Below are 22,621 nucleotides of genomic sequence, written 5' to 3' on the forward strand. Positions count from 1 at the left end.
TTTCCCTACCTATTTACTCCCCTTTGCTCTGATCCAGAAATCTTACCGGAAATTCTATGGAATGACCATTCAACCCAGGTAACTACTCTTGACCTTAGAGCCTCTCTAATTGATAAAATGGAACCCACTCTAAAGATTTCAGTATATAATAGATTTCACATTTCTCTCAGGCACTCTGTACAAATTTTAATCTCTCTACAAAAAAAGTAATAGGGGCGCCAAATCTTGGTATTCTGCAGAGTGCAGAGCACTAAAATCTCAATTATGTAACATCTATAGCCAATTTCGAACTTCTAATGATCCTGCCCTCCTCTCAAAGTATTTTCAGGTAAAAAAAAAACAGCTACAAGAGAGCACAAAAAAGAAGAGAGAGTTCCAATGGGAACAACTATACCAAGCTACTGTTCTAAATAAATCCAAGACGTTTTGGACCATAGTTTCAAATTCTTTACATGCGGAACCTTCTCCCAGGTCTGTGATTTCATCCCATGCATGGTTACAGTATTTCTCTGCTCTGTTTCAGCAGAACCATGATTGTACAGGTAATTCACATGATTTTTGTGATGACTTACCAGATTGGCCACCCGTGACCCCTGAGAAAATAATAGAACTAATCAGCTGAAGAGTGGGAAAGCCCCCAGAATGGTGGACTGTCCCTCTTACTTCCCTTTTTACTATGATTAATCAAACAGGACTTATCCCTGATGCCTGGAGGAATGCAATTGTAGTCCTGATCTACAAGAAATCCTTCTAATTATAGTCCAATTAGCCTCCTTTCCATCATAGGTAAATTGTATGCCAAGCATCTGTTAACCAAACTAACCTTCTGGATGTCTCAGCAAAGTGTCTTAGGCCCTGAACAACTTGGGTTCTGCAAGGGTAAATCTACAATAGATCATTGCATTACCTTAGTGCATCTAGCTGATAAGTATACTACATCTAGACGTTCCAAACTTTACACAGCTTTTCTAGATCTTAACAGAGAGTTACTATGGACTAAATTGTACCAATCAGATATTGATAAGAGACTTCTCAAATCAATCATAATGTTATACACTTCGACCACCTGCCAAATCAAATGTTCAACTGTAGGAAAAAAAAAGAAATTAACTCCAAAATTCCCTTTAACAAAGGAGTTAAACAGGGATGCATACTTGCTCCTTTCCTATTTAATTTATTTCCCAATGATTTGATCCCCTTCTTAGTGGAAGAAGACTATCTTTCTCCTAAACTGAGCACTCTTTGAGTACCCATCCTTCTATATGCGGACAATACAGTACTACTCTCTTGCACGAGGGTGGGGCTCAGATGTCTGCTGAACAGATGTCCTAGATATTTTCTTGAGAATAAATTACTCCGGAATTATTAAAAATCCAAGATATTAGTATTTGCTAAATCCTGCAAAATCCAAAAATGGACATTTGATGGAAAAGAAATAGAACATGTCAAGCACTTTAAATATCTAGGTCTCTATTTCAGTTATAACATGTCCTAGTCATGCCATCGCAAATCTGTGAATAATTTAGCTACCATTAATGCATCAACCATCTCACATTTCTTCTTTAATAGAGGCAACCAGTTTGTTCCAGCTGCTTTAAAAGTTTTTAAGGCCAAAGTGATCCCACAGTTATTACACGGTATTCCAACACGGATAAGCACCCTTGAGACTGGTATTGAAAGAGTTCAATCCAAATTTGCAAGGAAAATCATGGGTCTGCCATGCTGCATTCCATATGCAGGTCTCTGTTTAGAAACAGGCCGTAACATGATAGAAGCAAGGGCATGGCTTATATCAATCAAATACTGGCTATGAGTGCACTACACTGCTGACTGTGGGAGCTATATACACCAAATGCTGTCTGAATCTGTCTCATCCAAATATATTGCCTACATAGAAGAAGAGGAGAAGAAGATATTGGATTTATACCCCGCCCTTCACTACCCACAGGAGTCTCAGAGCGGCTTACAAACTCCTTTCCCTTCCGCTCCCCACAACAGACACCCTGTGAGGTAGGTGGGGCTGAGAGAGTTCTGACAGAAACTGCTGTTTTTCAAGAACAGCTGTGCCAGAACTATGGCTTGCCCAAGGTCATCCAGCAGGTGCAAGTGGAGGAGTGGGGAATCAAACCCGGTTCTCCCAGATTAGAGTCCGCGCACTTAACCACTACACCAAATTGGCTCTCATAGAGAAGAAAATAATTACAACAGGACTATCCATGGATTCTCTGTATATGCTCCCTTTTACAAATGCATATCAGTTAATCAAACAGAGAATCCTGGATAATGAAATGCAAAAACTAGTCAGTGATGCAAATAAATCCTGCTCCCCCTTGAATTTTGGAATTCTTCCAATTATTTGGCCATTTGCCTTCTATATCAGACCTCCATGCCCCACAATTGCGCAGAGCATTTGCACTTGCTAGATGCAATACTATTCCATCTGCTGTCACTTATGGTAGATATAATGGGATTCCATATTCAGCAAGACTCTGTGCATATAATCTAATTCAAGTTGATTTGGTTTTCCATATTAAGAACATAAGAACATAAGAGATGCCAATGTTGGATCAGGCCAAAGGCCCATCCAGTCCAACACTCTGTATCACACAGTGGCCAGAAATACCAGTGCCATCAGGAGGTCCACCAGTGGGGCCAGGACATTAGAAGCCATCCCACTGTTGACGCCCCCAAGCACCAAGATGACAGAGCATCACTTGCCCCAGAGTCCCTATGTATACCTTGTGGCAGTTCTCCTATACTGTTCCCAATATGATGATATACTTTTTACCCTTTTAGACCCAATATTACTTAACATCATAGGTTGGACGGATGCTTTGAAGGTGTGCCATCTCCTGAAATAACTGAAATAACTGAAAAGGTAGCCTTATTTCTAAGTTTGGCAATTAAGGATTGATTGTGCAATGTATAGATACATATGATTGACTCATTTTTCCTTGTTACCTCTTTATTTGTTTTTGCTTTTCCCTGTAACCTAATATATGCCAATAAAGGTCTGTGTAAGTATGTAAATGCCTTTTAAGCTCCCTCATGTCATGCCACGGTGGCAGCATGTTGCGGAAGTGGACTCAGAAGGCATTTAATCTAAACTTTTCCTCCGGGCACCACTTTCTCATCCACACATTGAGATGCCTGATCTGCACCTATGTAGCTGGTCCTGCACGTGGATCCAGCAGCACTTCTGAGAATGCTGTCTAGTAACCTATTTTTTCCCCCTCCAGAACGATATGTCTACAGTTCCCAATGTTATTGGTGTCCATGTGCACCATGACTGCTGACCCCCAGTGTATCTATGTCTGCAACCTTCACAGCAGACAGGCAAGTCATCCTGTAATCAAAGCACCTGTCACAGACCCCACAGTTGCATATTCCTAATGATCGAATCACCCACTGCCAAAAGCCCACCTCCCCCCAACCCAAGAGGTATCTTCAGTATGAGAGGATGTTGGTTCATTGCCCAACAAAGGGGTCCTTCTAAAGGATCACATCTCTCCTCCTCAGACTGATGCCCTCCAACCTCAAGCTTTAACTCTCCACAAGAGGAGCTGTCAGCACAAGAATGGGACTGTTCTGGTAAGTCCCTAATGATCTCTTCCCCGAACCTCTCTTTCTGCCTGAGCCTCTCCAGGTCAGCATCCCTAGCCTCAACAGAACAAACCTGATCCCTGAGAGTCATGAGCTCCATGCAGCAAGCACACACCCATGCTTTCCACTCAGTGGATAGATAATCGTGCATGTGGCACTCTCTGCAAAAAAACACACCAAAAACTGCTCCCCTGCTGGCTTTCTACCTTCATGTATCCCAGGGGACACAAGGGTTTCCCCAAGAAGCTAAAAAGCACTCCCGTGGACTATTTCAGGTCATGAAAACTGTGGGGCAAAGGCTGAAGCATAAAGTCTCCATGCACAATGTGGTCCTCTTCTGAACTGGGCACCTTGAACATGAGAACTGAGGAGAACCCACTATAGCTGTTGTTGAGTTTCATGCTGTAAGGAGATGATGCTTCAGAAGAATAAAAGCTCATCTTCACAACTGGTTTGAGAGATGCACTGGCCACTGCTCCAGGTAATAAGGATTGAAATCTGGATGTCTAGGCATCATTATACTCTACAACCAGTTCTGTTCAGTTCCCATTGGTCATTTTCTCCTCTACAATTCTTTATAGGATCCTGGAGCTGGGATGCACTGACTCCAGTTTCAGTAGCTGGCCTGATAATGATTCCTTAAGATGTTATATAATTTTACCCTTAAGAGCATTTAAGTTTTTGTTGTCGCCATAAAATAATCATTTCCAAGTTTCATGTAGGTGTGCCTTCATGACTTTACTCCTCAGGACTTCTTGAAATTTGCCTGTCTCAGGTGCCAAGAGAGCTGTCTGGTCACAGGGTCACTTTCTTTCAGACAGCGGTCCCTACCCATGCTGTTTTATGACCTGGCATGCAATGCTAAAGCAATGTATGAGCAAAGGTTTAATGATCTTGTAGCTTTGTTTTCTGAGATTTTTAAAGAACGGTCTGTAGTATCAGTTATTTCTCTATTAAAATATATAAAGTGACACACAAGCATGGAAAACATGTAAACTAAACAATATTACAGAAATACTCTAGGGTTTTTTGTTTGTTTCTGTAGGATTGTTTAGAACATAATGCCCAGTGATATTAGCACTGTTTGCTTCAGTGCCGAAAGGATACACAGGCATGCTCCATTTCCATCCAGGAAATTTCAGTAATTCAACTTCTCTATTGCTTCTCTTGAAATCCCTCAGATGTTCCTGCAAATTTTTTGTTTTCTTGTCAAGTCGCAGCTGGATTATGCTGACCCTGTAAGGTTTTCAAGGCAAGAGATGTTTGAAGGTGGTTTGCCATTGTCTGACTGTGCCTAGCAAGCCTGGTATTCCTTGGTGGTCTCCCATCCAAATACTAACCAGGGCCAACCATGCTTAGCTTCTGAGATCTGATGAGATTGGACTAGCCTGGGCTATCTAGGTCAGGACTTTCCAAATCTTCCCCCAGGTTTCACTGTATGAAATTCAGAGCTATTTCTGGTTTGGTGATGCATCCAAAATCCTCCTCCTCCAAATTTTGAAGTTCAGAGTTATTTGATCATGTTTACAGAATAGAACTGATGTGTTAGGAATCCTGAATGGTGTGTGTGTGTGTGTGTTTCTAATTACTATACAGTGCTCTGTTCGTGTGCAGTTTGCCTCAAGATTCAGTTCTTCCATTTCATTTGCATTTTCTTCCCCTTTTTGATACCAATGTGCATGTGTCCAATGAGACAGTTCGGGGGGGGGGGGTCATCCAAAACTACAGTTTTATATCAAGTTTCTTTTATTATGGCATTTCACAAATGTGCCTGAGCACTTCAAGAGAAAACACACACACAAATAATCTTGATCTAATTATTGCCTTTTTACAGTGTTTCATCCATGTGCATGTGGACACTGTTAATATAAAAGAGGGCCGGAATGCTGTAGCAGATTGTATATGCTCCAGTTCTAGAGTTAATTTTAGAAATGTTCTTAATTAAACCAAACTGAAGGCTGTGTAGACTGCAGTGCACAGTAAACTCCCAGAAGTATAAAGGAACACTATAGAGAAAATCTGCTCACTCCTAATCTGTTCTTCAGTTTTACCAACTTTTCCCACTACAGTGAGACTTTCTTCCAGGGTAATGTAACAGAAACAATATTAGTATAGGTACTGCAGTATTAGGGAGGGAAGGTGGCATGGTATACCTGGATCTCATTAGATCTCATTAGATCTCAGAGGCTAAGCACTCTTAACTGGTAAATACTTTTCCAGGTATAGAACATGAGCATGCAAATCTGTCTTATACCGAGTAAGACCACTAGTTCATTGAGCTAGTAGTCTGTTCTGGCTAGCAGAGACAGGTCTTTCTAAATACCTACTCTTTGAGATGGTTTAACTGCAGATTGCAGAGATTAGACCAGGGTCTTTGTGCATACAAAGCATGTGCTGTTTCACTGAGACACAGACCCTCTCTCGGTATCTAAACTGGTTCTGAAGTGGCCGTCTAGTTCTGATTAAGGGGGGAAAAGGTGTCCCAATTTTCAAAAGTTTGAGGATAGAATATCTTGGCATCTAGTTCCCAAGTGGTGGCAAAATGAGGAGTCACATATTGACACTATGGCTTTGCTTTTGTGTGTCTCAAATGCACAAGTTTGGAGAATTTGTTCCCTGTAGACTGACTTTTTGCCAGTCTTCTGGCAGTTGTGTTGACCTTTCATAGTCGTAATGCTGTGAATTTCACAGAGAACATGTTCAACAGTCAAACATCCTCTAAAGAAGTGAGCTGTAACTCATATTGAAATAAGTGCTGTTAGTCTTTAAGATTCTACTGGACTTTTGTTTATTTTGACCCTCATGATCAGATTATGAACTGGTCAAGGATATATTTGGCTTGAATGAAGCAATTTGAACAACTGCTGAACAAGTTTGCAGTTATCTGTTGGTCAGGAGTCAGCTTTCAGCTTATCAGGGGATTAGCTGAGAGTTGGGTTCTGCACTTCCAGCAGATTTCTCTGTATCCTAGACCTTGTTGTGCTGGGACACAGGAAGTCTCCAGAGGTATTAGAAGCTGACTCACAGCTGATAGGGGATCTTGTGGGAATGGTGCTCTGATTCACCCCCTCTGAAAATTATGAAGTTACAGACTGATTACCCATTCCAAAAGGGAAAGGAGAAAGATGTTGTTTTTCTTTCTTGCTTTTCAACCTAAGGAGTGAAAGGGGAGGGGAGGGAAAAGAAATGATGCTTCTGATCTCTGCATTGCAAAAGGGAGAAGCAAAAGAGATACTTATATCCTTTTCTCTTCAGCCCAAGCTGACAGCCTAGAGTGGAAAGAAGTGATCCCTTTCTTCCAAGAACATAGAGAACAAGACTAATCTGACAACTTGGACTGGGGAGAAGAAAAGGGGAATCATCTGGGCTTCCTATCACTCTTACCCAGTTAGCTGAATCTGAGCAAGTCTGGGAAAAAGCAAATTTTCCCATGTAGGTGATCAGAAGAAATTGACTTCCAGATAGGGTTGGCACCCCGCCCCCCCCCGCCCCCGGTGGAGGTGGAGGTCCCCTGCTGCCAGGCTTAATTTGCTCTTACCGCCAATCAGTGGACAAACAGGGGAACTTACCAGGAAAGAGAGGAAGTCCCAGGCAAGGTTCCCAGTGACGTGATGACATCACTTCCAGCACTTACAGGAATTTATGTCATCACAACTACGACATCCAGGTGACACTCTGCTATTTGGGCAAAAACTCTAGCGCAGAAGCTTTTTTATCATAGTTTTTGCCCAAATACCAGAGTGTTGGCACTGCATCACAGTGTGATTGTTGCTTCCTGAGCACACTGGAAGTGATGTCACCATACCACATGGGCCTTCCTCTCTCTCCTGGTAAATCCCCCCACCCCCTGCCAGTTGCCAGGAGGGATTTGGCAACCATACTTCCAGATGATCACCTAGGAGATTGCTCATGATTACAACCTCCCCCCCCCAAAAAAAAAACCACCCTTTGCTGGGTTCAGGGTGAATCTTCTCCAGAAGAAGATCTGTAGCTAACTCCTGGCTGAGCCCTCCAACTGGGAGTTGGTATCTGATGGCTTCAGTTAGCCAGCTCCTGCAAATAGATACAAACAGGTTGCAAACACCTAAATGGTCCATCAAGTAATCGGCTGCCTGATGGCTTTTAGTGAACAGGATGTGAGCCAAACTGGCAGATGTACAAGCATCCCTAGTTCATAGTAGCATCTGAGTGTTTGTGTGCTATGTGAACATACTGCTTTATGTTCTTGGAGGCTGATCAGAGGAGTTCTTCTGAGCAGTTTTGAAGGGGGTGTTGAAGGGGTTATTGTTGGCATGTTTCCCTTCTCATTTTGCTTTCAGAAGATGGGGGGTATGGTGTATCACAGTGATTGTGGATGGAGCATCCAGGCAAATACTCCTCCCTCTTTATATCCAAAGAGGGCTTACTTTTTATCCAGTTTGAAGATGTGAAGCTCGTAAGTCATGCTTAGAATAAGAGTGGGCTGTTTAAGGGGTGGGCTGTTCTCCATGTGGGGAAGAGTCTCCATGTATAAGCAGCCATAGTAGAAAAAAATCCACTTTATCCACAGACAGGTTTTCTTCCCGGAATGATCTACTGAACAACACTTTGTCCTTGTAAAACAGACACACTTTGTTCCTAAGCAAACATGAAAAAGTGGAGCTCCAGGATGGCACTTTGTAAAGTCTGAACTCATTGCTGTAAGACAACCACAAATGTTGTTTTCCTTTGGAACAGCTCCTTATGTTTGCTGTTGGAAGCTGTTAGCTAAGCTATGGCGTGTCCTACCCACTTTCACCACCTTACCCATCTGGTGTTCTTTTTAAAAAATAAAAACCTGTATTAAGCATCTGTTATGTACCATTCATTTTTGAAGGGACAGACTTGCAAAGGAGACAGTTTCCAGGAAGGGAAAGGTAAGATTTGCAGAAACTGCCTCCCTATTGGCATAAAGACCCATATGCAAGATGGTGCCATTTTGAGAATAAGAAATTATCGTTGTACTGATTCTGTTCACCACATTTTTACATTGTTCTTCCTCCACGGGAGCTCAGGGTGATTAAGTTGGTTCTCCCCACCTCACAAACCCCCTGTGAAGTAGGTTGGGCTGAGAAAGGAGTGAGTCTCACGAATGAGTGGTGAGTTGAATCTGGGTCTCTCCGATCCAAAACACTGCTATTCCATACTGAATCTGTAAGGAAGAGAAAGGTCTTTTCAAATATGTACTATCTGGAGGAGCCAGGGATTAAATCTGTGACTTTTTACATTGCAAAGTATGCATTCTTCTTGTTGTTGTTCTTTTAAGAACTTTGTTGACTCAGTGGCATCTGAGATCTTCTGAAAGCCTAAGAGCAAGAAATGAATATTTATAAGAAGAATGGAAAGAGGAGGAATTGAAAGAGGGCTTTGTTGTGGAAATGCTTGTCCCTAGATGGTGTTGTTAGTAAGGCTCCAGTTAATCATTAGGAGTACACGTGAACAACTTAAGCAATTTTAACCACATTGACTTTAGTGGCAAAGATTCTGTTTATTTATTTTATAAGCCCACCTTTCTCAGACTACTGGGACCCAAGAATAAAATGATCTGCTTCATCCCAATAAAAACAGTCAATAATATCAATAATAGAAACATTAAAATGACCACTGTAATGTATTCAGTAAGCTGCCATTGAATGCATAAGGTGTGATGAAAACATCCAATTGAAATGCCATGTAAAGCTTCGTCCTGGGCTAGGATCCAAATACATCCAATCACATTGCTAGCCCAGGAAGCACCTAACCAATCACTATCAACAAGCTCCATGAGCGGTAATGTCCGTGATTGGTCCTTATGTATGCAACCTTATTGGTTGGTAGATGTACAGTAGGCGTGGCTACATTAGCCAGGAGAGTTTAAAAGCAGAACAGCTGCAATATAAAAGCTGTTCTGGCTATCAGATGTTGATCCGTGTTCGAGTTGTGTTTGAGTTGTGGAATAAAGCTGAATCTTTGCTGAATCACTCTCCGACTACTTTGTTAAGCGAGCGACTTTACAACCACCATCAACATTTCCAGCAAACATGTGCCCTCTTAATAGACTAATGCCAAAGGTAACAACCAGCAAATTGAACTGAACCTGAGAACAAATTTAGAGAGCAGCAATGAAGAGATTCTAAAATATGAGTAATATGCTCCTTATGACTAACTTCAATAACAAATGAGTTGTTGCATTCTGTACTGGCTATACTTTTGGCGTTATCCTTAAGGGCAGCCCCATATAAAAGTGCATTACAATAGCCAAGCCCTGAGGTTACTGTAGAGTGGATCAGCATAGTCAGATAGGCAGTCTCTGAACAGAAGACAGCTGTTGCTCTAAGTGCAGCTGGAAAATGCATTCCGAATCGTCTTGGTCACCTGCTTTTCTAACAACAGAGCTGGGCTTAACAAAAACCTAAGCTCTTAACAGTATCAGGACCTGTCATCTAATGCAGTGAGCACACACACACACCCGAGAATGGATAAAAGGAGATACGTCTTCACCTAAAGAGTAATTAATGTGTGGAATTCAGTGCTGCATGAAGTGGTGGTGGCTACAAGCATAGACAGCTTCAGGAGGAGATTGGATAAACATATGGAGCAGAGGTCCATCAGTGGCTATTAGCCACAAGGTATAGATGGAACACTGTGTCTGGGCCATTGATGTTCTGTATTATTGGTGCTTGGGGGACAACAGTGCGAGGTTTTCTGGAGTTCTGGTCCCACTAGTGGACCTCCTGAGGGCACCTGGGTTTGGGCCACTGTGTGAAACGGAATGTTGGACTGGATGGGCCACTGGCCTGATCCAACATGGCTTCTCTTATGTTCTCACCTTACCAAGCAGCATCCTCTCTGTCATGTCAGGATTCAGTTTAAGTATACTTTCTCTCAGTCGCTTGACTTCAGCAATCAAGCATGGGCCTATGGCAAAGAAGGCAACATGGAGGTTTATATAACAAGAGGTATAGCTGGGTGTTATCCACATAGTGATAATAACCAACTTGGAAGCTTTTGATTACCTCATTAAAGGGCCTCACATAGATACTGAACAGCATGGGGGAGACTACCAAACCCCATAACAAACTCCACAGTACTGATTCCATGATTTAAGCATTTGTTCATACAAAAGTCAGTAACTGAAGGCTTCTGGGCCACATGCAGCCCAAAACTGACAACTCAGAAGTTTAAAAAGTGAAAATGGGGAGGAGTGGCATTTGTGGCATTAGGAATTGCTAGAAGACACCTAGCCCGGGAGCTGCCTGGCCAGTCTTTCATACCGTGGCCCAACAGCGAAACTGTTAACTTGAAGGCTTTAGACTTCTGCTGAAATGTCTACGTTTGGGTGGACCATGCCTCATCCTTTTAGCTGATGAAGTAATCAGTTACTCAGTCAGAAAAAAAAATCAACTTGCGTATTACCAAAACTTCAATAGACAAGCCTTTTCAAGGTACTGAAGGAAGTGTGAAGGAATGTAATAAACAAAAGCTGTCAATACTTTTTTAGAAGTTAAAAACAAACTGTAATATTGCCGAGTTAAACCCTAACCATCTATGCCAGAAACCTTAGCAGACTTTTTCTTGAGGGATTACGGCAGCTAGGTTGTGAAAACAAAAAGGGACATTTATTTGCCCTAACACGTTTTTCACTCCAAGTCCAACTAAAGAGATACAGCTTTGTTGTGCACATCACATTCCTGACCAGGAACGGTATTGCTTACATTTAATGCATATCTAAATGCATATCGAAAAATATATTTGAGCGGGGATGCATCTCCCCCCTACACACTCTGGTCTCATTCGCAGTCTTTTACAAGTCTCTTCTGACTAGGGTTGCCAGGTCCCTACCTCTTTCCAGCGGGGGGAGGGAGCTCTTGGTCCAAAAGTAACATTATCACTAGATGATGCTAGATACCATCACTGGATACCATAGAGGTTTCAGGCCAAATGCTAGAGCATCCTCCCGGCGATGTGCCCGGCATGATCCAGGAACTTTGGGGGCAGTGTTCCCCCAACTGGCCGGATCCAGGCCAGGGGGTCCTAGAGCGGGCAAACCCCCACCGCCAGGGGATCTGGCAGCCCTACGTCTGACCCTCTTCAGCCTCTCAGTCAGACCCTCAGCCATTCAGTACTCTCCCTGTTTTTGGGACAGCCTCTATACTAGGGATGCCAGACTTCCCCCATGGAAGCAGGGATCCCTCGCTGCCAGGCCTTGCCCCCCAGGTGCCGATCAGTGCCGACAGGGAAACTTACCAGGAGAAAGAGGAAGGCCAGCATTGCACAGGAAGTGAAACCATCACATCAGCAACATCTGGGTGATACTCTTGTATTTGGACAAAAAATCTATGGTAGAAGCCAGCAACATGGCCTGGGGTTTCCTCTTTCTCCTGGGAAGCCCCCCTCACCCCCACCAGTAGCCAGGAGGGACGTGGCAAACCCTACACACAACAACAAAGTTAAAAATATACTTCTCTTTCATTTCCTGTTTCAGTAACACACCAGACCCAAATAACCTTAAAATACAACATGTGTTGTCTTTAAATGTTTAAAATTGGCCCTCTCTGATTAAAATTGGCTCCCAACAATCAGTCCAAAAGTTCAGTTGATTAATCAAACTGATTAAAACTTGCAGTCATCAGTTGTTCCCAAAGTAGATGTAGATACCTGACTTCCTCCTTCAGGAAGGATGAAAGGAACTGTAACCCCTAGACATTTCATTCTTTAGTAACCAGTAGAAAATGGGTAGAGCAGGCTGTCTGCACATTATCTCACAAAATGTTTGCTTCCCACTGTATATAAGACATTTGCTTCTAATTGCTTGCTCATCCAGAGTTCCTTTCTTAATCATGTGCATCCTGTGTCCGTACTTCTTTAATCTGAGGCAGTGTAACTTCCCTAAGGACGTGAAATTTTGGACTGATTGTCTTAAACAAACTAGGTCATCCTGTTTATTTTTGTTTGTTTATTTGTTTGAATCTCAAGGTAGCATTGGGGCCCCGTGTTGTGATCTGTATGTAGTTGATGTCTGTGGAGGGTTCCTCCTCCTCTGATAATTTAAGGAGTCTTGCATAGTTTGGACTGGTAACAAGTTTTGTGCCAAGGCATCCTCTCAGCCGTTTTCTAATCAGACAGTGGCAGCCTGCCTGGGGCCAGCAATGAATGAAGCAGCACTTCTCCTTCGTTTTTGAAACCTATTGCCCATTTCTACCCTGATTCAGATAACTATCCTAGGAACAATTTCCACGTGGTAAAGGAGGAGGCACACTTCTCTCCTTCACCATGCACGTGACATACATGATGTGGGCCGTTTGCTTGTTACACTAAAATGTTCAAAGCCTTGATAACTTTTTTTCCTCTTTACCAGTCCAATTTTGTATTAGGTATATTACATTTGTGATTCAAAGTCTGAAACAATCCCTGTACTTGTAAGCCTGGTTCTAGCATTTTTCAGATTGAAGGCTTGAGAACTTAATGATTTATGCAACATTACTGTATCTATTTGTGAAGAACTGGTGTCTGTGTGGATAGCCAAATCTACACAGTGGGGCCAACCAAAACTTTCAGGTCAGGTTTCAGCAACCCTGTGGGAAGTCATAATTCACAGGAAATTCCAGCTTTGAGGGAATAAATGGAGTAAATTATCTCCCACCCTAAAAAAACCCCCACACACCCTTGTCTCTGAGATCTGTGCATGTTAGATCTGCGCATGTGCAGACATCACAAAAACCAACCTGCCAAAAAGGTTGCTAGCATGTTCCGCTACCATGCAAAGACTGTTACCACCCAGGTAAGTGTCAGGACTAGATCTTTGTGAAGAAGGAAGGAAGGAAGGAAGGGTTCTCTAAAACAGCCTAGTAACCTTTAATACTATACTGAACATTTCATATAATATGCAGACATCAGATAACTGAGGAGTAGCTGTCAGGGGAGACCAGTTTCCACTCTAAGAAAAATAGGCTTGCTTTTTTTCCCTTTTCAATTGAGACTTATTATGCAATGTCCAGATGAAAGAACAAACCTTGCCAGCCCCCTTTCTCCCCATACTTTTAATGATAGAGTTCGAATCTAAAATTAAGCTCAGCAGGTAGGAAGATTGATTCTACATGAATTTCAAAGGGTTCTTACACAGACTTAGATTAATGCTGGATTTATTTAGCATGAAAAGTGGTATAGAGATGAGAGAAGGAAATGGTACAGAAGACGTCAGTGGGACACCCTGCCACTCTAATATTCATTTCAGAAAAAAAATAAATTAAAAGGGTGAAAGAAACTGACAACACTGATATTTGCCAGGGTAGATTTCAAGCTAGATACCATATTGTGACCTTTTCCCTGAAAGAGGTCTGAATCCCAGTTTCCCAAAGTTGGGGCGAAACTGGGTGTTTTGAGACACTCTGATCTGTCATCAAAAATGGCAGCCTAGTGAGCCAGCCTAGAGCCAGTTTAGTGGCAGCCTAGTGTAGTGGTAGCCTAGAGCCAGTCTGGTGTAGAGGTTAAGTGTGCAGAGAATCTGGGAGAACCGGGTATGATTCCCCACTCTTCCACTTGCAGCTGCTGGATGACCTTGGGCAAGCCATAGTTCTGTCAGAGCTGTCCTTGAAAGAGCAGTTTCTGTCAGAGTTCTCTGAGCCCCACCTACCTCATAGCATGTCTGTTGTGGGGAGGGGAAGGGAAAGGAGTTTGTAAGCCACTCTGAGTGAAGGGTGGGGTATAAATCCAATCTCTTCTTCTTCTACATTCATCTTTATTTATTTTAAGATTTATTAATACCCTGATGCCATAAAGTCTTGTTTTTTCCTGCTCCTCATCAGCAACAAGCAGTGATGTAGAAAGAAGGCATGGAATGTCACAATGTGATGTCATGAGAATAATGATAAGTTTCCCATGTTTTCCATAATGTGTAGTTCTATTTGTAGGCACACACCATTACCAAGGAAGAAATTATTCCCATCTTCTTGGCTTGGAGGTGTTTACTTGGCTTGGAGGTGTTTACTTGGCTTGGATCAAATTAGAAAGTCTGCCACCTTGCCCCTCCTCCATTCGTGTTGGCACATAATGTCAGTATTTATGATGTGTGATTCAGAGAGATCAATAAAGTTCTTAGTAAAGAAATTGGTAATGGCAAGCTCCACTTTATACATAGATGTGGTTTATCACCTCATCAGTGGTTGCTCCCATGTCTGTTTGAAAGCATTAAATAATTTGCACACTTGGGTTTCAGCTTTGTAGTCTTGTTTATATAACACACAAATGAAACACCTCCCAAAGGACTTGGTGTAATGTACATGTCACGGAAACATGCTATGAAGGAACAGATCCATCAGCCCTTCCTTGTTCTTTCTGGTTGGCCCTGGGAGGTCATAAAAACCCTGCAGCCACCCTAAGTCTCCTCCTGGTGATGACACCCCTTCTCCTTGCTCCACAGGGATGCCAAAACTAACTGGGTATTCATTGGCATGAATGACACAGAGAGTATCCCCTGCTAAACAGAGACTCCGGTCACACGGGCAGGAAAATGCGGGGGGGAAGCATAGCTGTTAGCCCCGGGGCAAAATAACACATGGTTGCGCGAGCAGACGTCTCCTGGAGGTCCCGTAAAGGTCCTGTGTATAGGGGGGAGGTGCCGATTACATGGCCATGCGGCAAAGAAGCGGCTGAAATGGACTACATGTCCCAGAAGGCCCCTGGGTGGGGGGAGAAGGGAGAAAGGGACGTGGCCAAGGGGTGGGGAAGAGGGAGCTTGAGTCCTGACAATGAAACCGAAAGGCAGGTCCCCCGGAGGGGGGGGTCGCCGCTCTGGGCGACTCTGAGCTGCCTTCTGTGCAGCTCCTGGGGACGGTTGGACAAGCAGTCGCCTCTTCGCCTTCCTCCAGGGCAAACGTTTTTTCCCCCTGTACATTGAAGTATGTGCATGCTCCGTTGGGTGCTTGTGCGCATCCATGGAGACTTGGGGGAAAAAGCTTTTTGCGAGGGGACATGGGCGGGTGCCGGATGCCACCGGAAACGGGATCAGACGCCTGCCCTTGCCTCGCGGTTTCCGGAAACTAGTACCTCCGAGGTACTAGTTTTTTGCTGTGCGTATTCGGCAGGAAGCCTCGGGCGACCCACGGGAGCGCTACGCTTCCCAGATGTGCCCAAGCTCAGGCTGCCCCAAAGCTCTTCAGAATAATCCCGGAAGTCAGGAGGGTTAGAGGCCAGGACTTCTTCCAGGGGATAGTTCCAGATGCAGGCAAAACCCTACCAAGGCACCCCTTGCTGGTGCTCAAATTAATGATGGGAGAAAAGGGGCCCAGTATTGACAAATCAATGTCACTTCTTGCTAACACCCAGAAGTAACATCACTGATACCCTAGGACTGTGCCAATATCTAGAGTGCCAGTGATGTCACTTCTGGGTTTTAGGTAGAAGTGTCATACTATGTCAATGACATCCTTTTTCCCATGCCCCGCCTCCAAAGTCTCCCAAGGATTCCAGTCATGTGCCTGGCAGCCCTAGGCATGAGGAAGGAATTTGAAAGGGCTTTGTGTGCTACATGTATATAAAAAGCAGGATATCAGTGCTATACGTGAACAAATAATGCTTGTTGATGGAAGACTGACAGCGATGACAGTTCTCTAGTCCTGGTTGAGCATGAGGTACATTTGCAGAAAGCAGGGAACATTTTGATTTGCACACTTTTCAAAGCAGAGGTCTGAATTCCGGGACCCAAATTTCATTTTAAGTGAATTTTGGCAGCGAGTGATGTTAAGTATTTATGCAACAAGCGGCTCGTCGTTTGATTGATATCTTCATTCCTGTTTCACACCAACACTTTCTCACATTACAAAAATAATCTACCTAAAATGGGAATGTATTCTAATATCAGTAGCATTACAGCTTCAGGATAAGGGCTGGAATGGGTGTCAGGATTCTGATCATCTAAGCTGCTTTCACAGTGTATCTTTTCACACCTGCCACTGTCTTTTTCCTAGCAGTGTTTTTTTTTTTTAATTCTCACATTTTATAATAGGAAATGTGCTAACGGGGTTACCTCATTAATTTAAACGTAATCTGGATTGGTGCAGAGATTGAGATCAATAGTGTACATTATTTATTTTAAGATCTTCTACACCATTCCAGCTGATGTTCTGCACTTCTTTGCCACTGATGCAGCAATGAATGAACATATGATAAATGCATCATTAGACCTTGTTTCCTAATTTTAATGTCAAAAATACTTGGTCAAAAACCTGCGATTGCCTTGATCAGAGTTCACCAAAGGAGAATGACAAAACAAAGAAAAATGCCAGCATCTGTGATGACCAGAGAAGGGGTCTTTGTCTTCCAGTCCAGAAATAATGGGAGAGGGGATGCTGTAAGTCTTCAAGACATAGGGAAATGAAAAGTGAAGTCTTGTTAGGTAAAGGTAAAGGTTCCCTTGCTCGAAAGCCAGTCGAGTCTGACTCTAGGGTCGCAGTGCTCATCTCCGTTTCAACGCTGAAGAGCCAGCGCTGTCCGAAGACGTTTCCGTGGTCATGTGGCCGGCATGACTAAACACCAAGGTGCACGGAACGCTGTTACCTTCCCACCGAAGTGGTACCTATTTATCTACTTGCAATTTCTTGCTTTCGAACTGCTAGGTTGGCAGGAGCTGGAACCAGAGACGGGAGCTCACTCCGTCATGCGGCAACTCGGGTCTCGAACTGCTGAACTACTGGCCTTCCACAGCCTGCATTTCAGCGTTTTAACCACTTGTTACCTTGCCACTAAACCCAGATTTTCTTCTTGAAGTCAGGGAAATGGGCACTGAGTTTAATCCAGTTCTCAGGATTCCGATTGCAAACTGAGTGAGACAGCAACAGAGGAAAACTACCGGCAAAGATTAAACTTGCTTTGTCTTTGAAGGTAGCTTGGCTGAGTGGTTCCAGAGCATGTACAAAGTTCAGAAAAAAACAGTAGCCAAACTCATGTAAAAAGAAAAGAGGTTTATTCAAGTGATAAAGAGGATAAAAGGAGTAGAAATTGGGACGGGTTCTTCTTATTGACATACAAAGTAGTTCTTCTGCAAAGAAAGGTTAAACAGTCATTAAAGATGACTTCCTCTTGGAGTCCTCTTCTTTGGATCAAGGGTACAACCAACAATGCTGCCCTCAGGGGGGAAAAAAGAGCCAAAACAAAGGATGCTCTTTGCTTTTTAATAGCTTCTCCAGTCCTAAAACCAGATTAGGTCATTGTCTTATTTTCACTGCTGTTTAAATTCCTTTGTTGTAAACAGTGTTCCCTCTAAACTGAGTTCGTGTGAGCTAGCTCACATTTTTTTAGCATCCTGCTCACACATTTTTGTCTTAGCTCAGGAAGGATGGCTTCAGAGCAAACTAATTCTTTGCAGTAGCCAAATTGCTTGCTCACAACTTTAATGCCAGTAACTCACAAAGGAGAATTGTTGCTCACAAGACTCCACAGCTTAGAGGGAGCATTGGTTGTAAATTTCCCATTCTGAACCTCTCATTTTGAGGAATGGGTGCAGCTTTTGTAGCCATACCCCTAAAGAAGTAATCAGACAGTGTCAATCAGTCATTGATCTAGAGTAAGGTAATCTCTGCAGCCTCACTGGATTTGCTGGCCAGTTGACTCTGTTGCTGGGTGTTATGGCCAGAGCTTACCCTGGATCATTTTTTCAGTCACACACAGAAAAGGAGAATAGGGGAGGGTTTTGCTGGACACAGTCTCTATATCACTGTGTGCAGCAAGTAGAACGGGTATGCCTTGTTCTAGGTGTCTGGCCCTAAATACTCTTTGAAGGGAGTAGCTCTGTTTAGGATTGCACTTGAGGGCAACAGCCAACCATTCAAAGTTCTCTGTGGGATATAATAGAAAGAAATTAGAAATGCTGCTGAAAATTCCCATCATCTGAATTTCTCCCCAGATTTTGAAGCTCCGAATTACCTAGTCTTGATCCTGAAGTGGAATTGATGCTCCATTGTTCTGTTGTTGCTTTTTAAATTCAGAATTTTGCATAGAGTTATGTGCATGTGTAATTTTGTATGGAGCCCTGTGTACATGTAGCTGCTTAGAGTACATTTCTACAGGGAAGGAGGACATAATCCCTTAAGTAAGGGAATAAGGGAATAATAGTTTGCAGTAGTATCCAGTTTCTTTCTTTCATTTTGGTCTTCTTTTACCACTACATAACATGCTCATTTTATTTATTTATTCCAGAATTAACTTTAGAAAGTCTCCTAGGTAAAGTGGAATTCAGGAATGCAAAGAAACAGAATGGGGGAAATGTTCTCATTCCTAAAATAAATGTGTCCAGGTATTTAAACAAATGAAATTTCACTGATTTCATATTAATTTCAAGGATTTTTTGTTTGTTGCCATTTTGTTGCACCCAAAGTACAAATGAATTATCATGAAAGATAATTTGCTTCCAATCAGTTGTAGAGAATTTGCTTCCAATCAGTTGTAGATTTTTAACCTTTTTGTGCAGTGCACTTAAGGTTCAATTTTTGTGTAAATTCTTTTTTTGACTTTGTTTAAACTTTTCCATATAAGTTGTTTATGGCATATTTTATAAGCAATGTAACTAGAAAGATCAAATATAAAATATACATGAATTTACACTAATACAAAAGAGAGGGATAATTTCTCAGTAATTGAAGTACTATGGAGAGGCTGGTAGTTTCAGGATATTAGGCTAAATAATTCATATCTTTTGGGCAGTCATTTTAATCTAATAAATTTCTCTCTTCACATTATTTTATTTTTTTCTTATTAGGCCTAAAATAGCCTTCTGTGTGTGTGTGTGTGTGTGTGTGTGTGTGTGTGAGAGAGAGAGAGAGAGAGAGAGAGAATGTGTGTTTACAATGACTCCCATATCTTCCAAAGTCACATGTCCTTTTCTAGTTCCAAAGTACATTAAAACATTGGGGGTTTTTTTAAAAAAAGAAATCTGGTTACTAATAAATGGATCATTATTCACAGTATTAACTGACAGTTGATCATCTGATGAATAGCATATAAAAAGATTTGCATATGTAAACAAGCCTTGGCAGTTTGATTAAGCTCATCATGATTTCTCACTATTTCTCCCTTCCAAAATGATCCCAGTACCAAGGCATTTCCACTGTCTGACAGTAACCATCAAACAGTGGAGCCCTGCATCCATGACATAGCTGTGCATGTTGAATACATGTTCAAAGTTCATAGGTGCAGGCTTTCTTGAAAATCAGATGGACAGAGCTGATGCATGTGTGGCGTAAATGCCTAAGTCTGTTTAGGATATGTGCTAAACATATGCAGGGAGGCAGGGCCTGGCACAATGATTTTGCTGCTCCCCCATGCATATTCAGTATATAGAGTCATAATATATATGCAGAGTTAGTGAGCCACTGGAATTACATGCCAGGTGTTTAATTAAAAAACAAAATAAAACCCTATGCTACCAGAAGTGGCAATTTGGGGAGGGATTTCTCCTAGAAACACAGTCTGCCCTATGAACCTGTCATTTTATCCAAGGGGGCTCATCTCTTTAGGCAGAAGATGAATAGTAATTCTGGGAGAACTGTAGGCTCTACCTGGAGGTTGGCAACTCAAGTTCCTTGTGAAGGTACTTATTGGGGGTTCAGATTCCCGTGCCTTTAACATTCTTCTGTCATTTTCCTGCCCACACATGCATAGTTGGGAAGGACAGATTATTTATTTATTATTTGTGGGTAACATCACTGAAATACATACAATTTCAGTTTAAAACAGTGGGTTCCTCTGAAGACCTGTCAATGTGGACTAAAGCCCTTGTTCAGGGGTGTCTGCTGTTTGTTTCTGATGAAGCCCGATTGGTGGTTCCTCTTGCAAGCACATTGAGCCGATCACTTGTTTCTGGCGGTTTGTTTCTCCATCATTAGTGCTTCAGGTATAGCCCCCCCCCCCCCCTCGCTGGGTACTGTTTATCACTGCCATCTGTCAAAAAATGCCTGCTCTACCCGCCAGAGAGCTTTTAACAGTTGACATGGTGATAGTTTGGCAGGGTGGTTCCTTCCTCTATCCTCTCTTCCCTTATCTTGGCAGCAAAAACTATCAGAGTGTTGCATCAGGTAGAGAAACTGAAGACTAGAGGTGAAAAATCTGCCTGCCTAGTTACGCTAAACTTTGGAGCTAGATTCCTTCTACAAGGAATGAAATGCAGCAGGTATCTTCATTATGTGAGCTGATTCCAGCATTACATGTGGGCTATGGCTACTGCTGGAAAAGAGACAATTTAAGACGTTTTTATGCTGCCTTTCCAGAGACTGGTTAGAGGCAGCTCACAACCAAGTTCCACCTCTGATTTGGGGAGAGTGCCGTATAGGAAGATCTCATAGTCATAAAGTGATAATAGTGCCCATTTTGATAACACATTCAAGTCTTCAAGTCTTGTCAGGGGTCTTTTCCTAGAAAAAGAGCTGCAGGAGCTCATTAGCATACGATATGCTAATGAGTACTGGGCTATTAGCATATGCCACGCCCCCTGACATCACCGGAAGTGATGGCAGAAGGGGAAGCAAAAGGGGGGGAGGCATCTTCAAAAGCCTCCCCTCCCCTTCCCTTCCCCAGGGGGGGAGCGAAGAGAGAAGGGGTTTAAACTTTAAACCCCTTCTCACTAGAGTTGGGCCACAGGACGAAAGACAGAAGGAAAGAGAGAGTAGTGAGAAGGAAAGAAGGAAGGAAAGAGGGAAAGAAACAGAAGGAAAGGAGGGAAAGAAAGAGAAGGGAAGAAGGAGGGAAACAGGAAATGGAGGAAAAAAGAGAAGAAGGCGGGAAAGAAAGAAAGAGAGAAGGAAAGAAGGAAGGAAAGAGAGAAAGGAGAGAAGGAAAGGAGGAAAAGAGAGGAAGGAAGAGAAGGGAAGTGAAAGAGAAGAAAGAAAAAGGAGGGAAAGATGGCAAAGAGATGGTTCCACCACAGGGGCTCTCCAAAGCCCACGCGTGCGCGCCAGGCCCCCTTGGCTGCGCTCACCCTCAGTGTGGAGCCCTCCGGAGGTACAGGCCAGGTAGGGCGAGGCCCAGGACTCACGCAGGAGGCCGCTCCGTCCCGTCCCGTCGCCGCACAGCAGCCAAAGCGAGCGGGTGAAGGGACGGGCGGCCGCCATGTGTCCCAGCCCATGCAGGAGCGCTGCAGCTGGGAACGCAGGAGAGCCCCGTTGCGGCGTCTCCCAGCCCGTGCAGGAGTGAACCCGGCTCTCCTCGTGCCTAGCCTCTACCACTGCAGATCCTTCTGGCCCACGTTTCCTTGGTAGGCAGCCCTGCTAGAAAGCTAGCGGACCCCCTCGCGAGTAAGCGCTCCCCACCCTCACCCCCAGCCGGCGCGCCAAAGGCCGCTCCACCACGGGGCCTCTCCAAAGCCCACACGTGCGTGCCCGGACCCCTCGGTTGCACTCACCCTCGGTGTGGAGCCCTCCGGAGGTACAGGCCAGGGAGGGCGAGGCCCGGGATCTGCGCAGGAGGCCGCTCCGGCCTGGTCCGTCGCCGCACAGCAGCCACAGTGAGCGGGTGAAGGGACGGGTGGCCGCGGCAGGGGCCAGGGCAGCTGGCAAGAGAGGTGCGCCCCGACACAGCTGCACTTGGACGGGCCGGAGAGCTAAAGCGGCCACGGCCGGGCGGAGAGCGTGAGCCAGCAGCATCATGGCGGCAATGGAGGACGAGCAGGGTGGACGCACATGGGGCAGGAGGAGGTGGTGCAGGACCCAGAGACGGAAGGACCGGCAGAAAACAGCGCCGGAAAGGAAGGGGAGCCCTCCACAGTGCTCCCGCGCGGGCTCCAGGGATCCGGGGGTGGGGCTTGCCACCACGTGGGCTGCTGGAGCAGCGCTCCGGAGGGCTCCGGCCCGAAAAGACCCCTGAGTCTTGTAATCCCTCACATAGTGCTATTCCACCACTGACCATACAAAGCTGTTGCATACTGAGTTAGCAAAACACTACTAATAACACAGTACACAAAGTTCAGAAAGCAAGCAAGCACTGTGTTATTCATACAGTGCATACTGAGTTAGACCTTTGCTCTATCAAGGTCAGT

At 43.8% G+C, this 22,621-nt stretch overlaps 1 pseudogene; it reads right to left on the minus strand.

Annotated features, from left to right (window-relative positions):
• LOC107111008 overlaps positions 1 to 22,232 on the minus strand; it is a 61,085-nt pseudogene extending 38,853 nt beyond the window's left edge.
• Positions 22,233 to 22,621: the final 389 nt, after the last annotated feature.

This window comes from Gekko japonicus, unplaced genomic scaffold (genome assembly GCF_001447785.1).
Source record: "Gekko japonicus isolate JY-2015 unplaced genomic scaffold, Gekko_japonicus_V1.1 scaffold447, whole genome shotgun sequence".
Lineage (NCBI taxonomy): Eukaryota > Metazoa > Chordata > Lepidosauria > Squamata > Gekkonidae > Gekko > Gekko japonicus.